Source organism: Sturnira hondurensis, unplaced genomic scaffold (genome assembly GCF_014824575.4).
Source record: "Sturnira hondurensis isolate 20B ecotype Veracruz unplaced genomic scaffold, ASM1482457v3 Scaffold0022215, whole genome shotgun sequence".
NCBI classification, from domain to species: Eukaryota; Metazoa; Chordata; class Mammalia; order Chiroptera; family Phyllostomidae; genus Sturnira; species Sturnira hondurensis.
Genome location: NW_028094846.1, coordinates 15,732,578 through 15,738,103, shown reverse-complemented (window position 1 = coordinate 15,738,103; position 5,526 = coordinate 15,732,578). Strand labels below are relative to the sequence as shown.

At 42.9% G+C, this 5,526-nt stretch overlaps 1 pseudogene; it reads left to right on the top strand.

Annotated features, from left to right (window-relative positions):
• The first annotated feature begins 485 nt into the window (after positions 1 to 485).
• On the top strand, positions 486 to 1,376 carry LOC118979166 (protein SET-like; annotated as a pseudogene).
• Positions 1,377 to 5,526: the final 4,150 nt, after the last annotated feature.

Sequence of the window (5,526 nt, the reverse complement as noted above, 5' to 3'; positions counted from 1 at the left end):
GCCTCCCTATTCCCTGAAACACAACAACACTGAAATTAGGCTAATTAATAACCTTCCAGTGGCCTGTGAGTGTTCAAGTGAAAGGGAGACTCGCATGTCTCTCACTTTAAACCCCAAACTAGAAATGATTAACCTTAGTGAGGAGGACGTGTTGAAAGCTGAGACAGGTTACAAGCTAAGCCTCTTGTGCCAAACAGTTAGCCAGGTGGTGAATGCCAAGGAAATGGTTTTGAAGGAAATGAAAAGTGCTACTCCAGTGAACACACAGAAAACAGCCTTAGTGCTGATACGGAGAAAGTTTTAGAGGTCTGGAGAGAAGATCAAAACAACAACAGCACTCTTAAGTCAATGCCCCGCCCAGAGCAAGGCCCTGATTCTCTGCAATTCCAGGTACAGGAGCTGCAGGAGAACAGTTTGAGATTTCTCAGAGCTCCTTCCAGCCGTGCAGCTTCCCTTCAGCCTGATTCTCTGCCTTGCCTCGCAGCATGGCCCCCAAACTCCAGTCTTTGCTCCCACACCAGAGGAAGAAGCCGAGGCCTCCTGCCCCCGAGCCGGAGAAGAAGTCAACCTTTCAGGACCTGCCAAAGGAGGAAAACGAACAGCAAGAAGCCGTGGAACATACGGAGGCAGTGCAAAATGAAATAGACTTAATGAACAAGCCAGTGAGGAGACTCTGAAAGTAGAACAGAAATACGACAAACTCTGCCAACCATTTTTTTTTTCAGAAGAGGTCAGAAGTGATCCCCAAAACCCCCACTTTTTTTGGTAACGATATTTGCCAACTGTCTGCACGTAGGGAAAGGGGATGGAGAGATGCTGCTGCATGATTTGACAGGAGTGCAATGACAGAATTTGAAGATATTCAATCAGGTTGCAGAATAGATTTGTATTTTGATGCAAATCTTTTCTTCAAAAATAGAGTTCTCGCCAAAGAATTTCGTCTGAATGATAGGGGTGATCCATCTTCCAAATCCACTGAAATCAAATGGACATCTGTAAAGGATTTGATGAAGTGTTCAAGCCCAACGCAGACGAAAGCCAGGCAGTGTGGGCAACCAGAGAGCTTCCCTACCTGGTTTACTGGTCATTCCGATGCGGGTGCAGATGAGTCAGGAGAAGTCGTCAGAGACGATATTTGGCCAAATTCATGATAGTATTACTTGGTCCCTGATATGGACTAAAGAAGGGGGAGGAGAAGAAGAAGATGATGACGTTGAGGAAGGGTTGGAAGATACGGATGAAGAAGGGGGTGAGGATGAAGGTGAAGAAGATGAAGATGACGATGAGAGGGAGAAAGGGGAGGAAGATGAAGGAGAAGATGACTACTAGAACACTGATGGATTCCAACCTTCTTTTTTCATTTTCTCCATTCCCTGGGAAGAAGTTGCAGTCCTTTTTTCCCCCTCTTGTGCTCAGTATCTCTGTTTCCGAGGCCTCTTTTCTCTCCTTCACGCTGTGGTTCTCACCTTATTTGGTGGAGGGAGGCACATTTATGGAATCAACACCACCATGCTCTGTGGGAAAAAAGAAAAACCTTTGGCTTCCCATAGCTCTCCTGGAAGCTGGAGGGTGCTGGGCCCCATGTAGCAATACATAGAATTTTAGCGTTTTCCCTCCTTTCTCTGTATATTGGGCTCAGAGATTACACTGTGTCTTTATGTAAATATGGACAGTTAGCACTTATCAACATGTATCTGCCTACTTTCTCTTGTTTAAACAAAGGAAAAAAACTTTAAAAAAAGAGGGTTATAGAAGGTTGGCAAAGGGTGGGCTTGAATTGTTTGGGTGGATTAAGTAGGCATTTTGACAACAGGGCTTCCCCTTTGGCGAGTTTAATTGTGATGTTTAATGGACATCCTTGTAATTTAAAATGACACTTTTAAAATAAAATTTTCACCCTGGCTGATGTGGCTCAGTGGATTGAGCGCAAGCTGCGAACCAAAGGGTCGCTAGTTCAATTCCCAGTCAGGGCACATGCCTGGGTGGCGGGGTAGGTCCCTAGTGGGCACCCCGTGGTAGGCAACCACACATTAATGTTTTTCTATCTCTTTCTTCCTCCCTTCCCCTCTCTCTAAAAATGACTAAATAAAATCTTTAAAAATAAAATAAAATAAAATAAAATTCTCTCTTTTTGATGACTTGAACCTTGCTACTCTATGGGAGAATTAGAAAATCTGCAGGCTCTTATTCAGAATCAACATTTCTCTATTATAATTTTGTTCCTGTTCATTTTTAAATTTTCTTTTTGTTTCACTGGAAAGGAAAGGTGATGCTCAGTTTTAAACATTAATAGTGTACAAGTTGCTTTGTTACAATAAAACTAAATGTGTACATAAAAAAAGAAAAAAGTTTGAAGCTAGCAGAGGTTAGTTCAGGAGCTGTAAGGGAAGAAGCCACCTCCGCAACACAGAAGTTCAAGGTGAAGCAGCAGTGCTGATGCAGAGACTGCAGCAAGTTATCCGGAAGATCCCCAAGACAATGAAGGTGGCTGCACTAAACAGGTTTTCAATGTTGTCATAATAGCCTCCTAAAGGAAGCAGATGCCACCTAGGACTTTCACAGCTAGAGAGGAGAAGTCAATGCCTGGCTTCAAGCTTCGAAGGACAGGCTGACTCTCGTGTTAGAGGCTAATGCAGTGGGTGACTTTGAGTTGAAGCAAGGGCTCATTTACCATTCTGAAAATCCTAGGGCCCTGAGAATTATGCTACATTTACTCTTTCTGTGCTCTATAAATGGGATGGAAAAGCCTCGATGACAGCACATCTGTTTACAACATGGTTTACAGAATACTTTAAGCCCAGTGTGGGGATCTGCTCAGAAAGTAAGATTTCTTTCAAAATATTACTGCTCATTGATGATACACCTGGTCACCCAAAAGCTCTGCTGGAGATGTACAATGAGGCGAATGTTGTTTTCATGTCTGCCAATACAACACTTATTCTGCAGCCTATGAATCAAGGAATAATTTTGACTTTCAAGTCTTAGTAAGAAATGTATTTGAGAAGGCTATGGCTGTCGTAGATAGCGATTCATTCCTCTGATGCATCTGGGGGAAGTAAGACAAAAAGTTTCTGGAAAGGATTTAAGGCTTTGCCATCCTAGATGCCACGGAGAACAGTCGTGATTCATGGGGAGAGGTAAAAATATCAGCATTAACAGGAGTTTGGAAGAAGTTGATTCCAACCATCATGGATGAGACTGAATTTTTGAGGGGTTCAAGACATCAGTGGGGAGAGTAACTGCATATGAGGGGGAAATACTGAGAGAAGTAGAATGAGAAGTGGAACCTGAAGATGTGACTGAATTGCTGCCGTCTCATGACCAGACATTTCAGTGGATGAGAGGTTTCTTCCTCTGGATGAGCAAAGAAAATGGTTACTGGAGATGGAAAACACTCCTGGTGAGGATGCTGTGAATGAAGATTGTTGACATGACGACAAAGGATTTAGAATATGACATAGACTTAGTTGACAAAGGAACAGCAGGGGTTGGGAGGACTGACTCCAATTTTGAAAGAAATTCTACTGTAGGTGAAATGTTATCAAATAGTATCACATGCTACAGAACAATGGTTCATGAAATGAAGAGTCAGTTGATGCATCAAACTGCATTGTTGTCTTATATTAAGGAATTGCCACTGCCTCCCCAACCTTCAGCAGCCATGACCCTGACCAGTCAACAGCCATCAACATGGAGTCGAGACCCTGTACTAGCAAAATGATTACAACTTGCCGAAGGCTCAGAGACAGAATTTTTTAGCAACACATTTTTTTAAAGGTAAGTTCTTTATATTTTGTAAAGATTTTATTTATATATCTTTAGAGGGGAAGGGAAGGAGAGAAGGAGAGAAGTATCAATGTATGGTTGCCTCTTGTGAGTCCCCCGCTGGGAACTGGCCTACAACCCAGGCATGTGCCCTGACTGGGAATCGAACCGTGATTGTGTGATTCGCAGGCCCACGCTCAATCCAGCCAGGGCTCAACACATTTTTTTAAGCTAAGGTACAGACCTTGTTTCTCAAGGCAATGCTAGTGCAGTGTATTTAACAGATGACATTTAACAGATGACAGTGTATTGTAAACATAACTTTTAAGTGCCATGGGAAACCAAAAACTTTGTGTGACTTGCTTTATTTGTGACATTCATTTTATTGCAGTGGTCTGGAACCAAACCCACAATATCTCTGAGATATACCTATAATTAGACTTAATTTCTTCCTTGGTCCTCAGTGCTACAGATGGTGGAAACTTTGCCATAGCGAATTGAGAGTAAAATTGGTCATTTATCTTTTCAGTAGCATGTAGTTTGGGATGTGGAGTGGGAAATGGGCAGAGGTTAGTTATACGTCATCAGGTCATGAGGAGAGTGTGACCCACGGTTGTCACCTGGTCACCTTGATTCTGCAACTTTGTGATGTTTCCTCTGCTCTCCAACCCCCACAAGCATTCTGCCTCAGAAGCTCGCCGTCCCAGCTGGTTCCCGGTCCACATCCGATACCTGTCAGTCTCATTTCTCACATCCCAGCTCTGCGTCCACCTGGGTCTCTGCAGCCTCTCTCAGTCCCGAGTCTCTCTCAATTGCCAGGGAAAATATCTACATCTGTCTAAATTCCAGATCTGTTGTTTAGAACAAGACGGACATTGAGGAGTTTGAATGCTAGGGAGAATACTCTTTGTTTGTTTTTGATTTTGATTTTTGCTCTGCCAATCCTATTCCAAGCGATCTAAATGCCAAGGTGTATTTCAGGGGCAAGCAGAGGGTGACTAGGTCAACAAAAGCTATTCCAGGTGAAAAATCCATTGGTAAATATTTCATAAAATTATTGTGAGACATGGGGATAATAATAGTAGTTAGCTTTTAGGGCTGTTGTGAGAATTTAATGAGACAGTGTATCTAAAGGTGCCTGGACCAGAGAGAGGAGTCTCAAAATGTATCCACTATTACTGTCATTAGTGTGTGCCTGGGGTTGACACCTGTGTCTGTGTCACCCACTTGCCTGGATTATATATTAACAGTGGGGATGAAGTGTTAGAAGCAGAGGGAGGCGCAGGGAGTCATGGGTTCATGGCAATAGTTCCATTTCTTAAAGGCTTCAGTGCAAAGCCTCTGATACAATTTGTTAGCCCACCCAACCCTGCAAATCAGAAATTGGGTTTATATTTGATCAATTTGGCTCTGCCACTGAAGCTTCATATGTCAACAACAGTACCAGCTTATCATTGTAAAGCGTTCAGATGCCCAACCTGCCGCTCCAGCCTCTGGTTCACACCTCCCATGATCTTGAACTTGCAAGGAATTAGCCCACAATGCTGGGCAATGTTTCTGGGCCTGAGACTGTCACAGACAACTCAGGCTTTGGGATCAGTGGTGCCAGTAGCTTGAGTGAGAATCAAATACAGCAGCATTTGAAGCTGATATTTTGAAAAATCACTTTGTTTTTTGTTATGTTTGCTTCAAACTTTTAAGAATACCCTTTAATGTGGAAAGTTTTGAATAATTTGAAGCAATGCTGTTTCATGGTTTGGA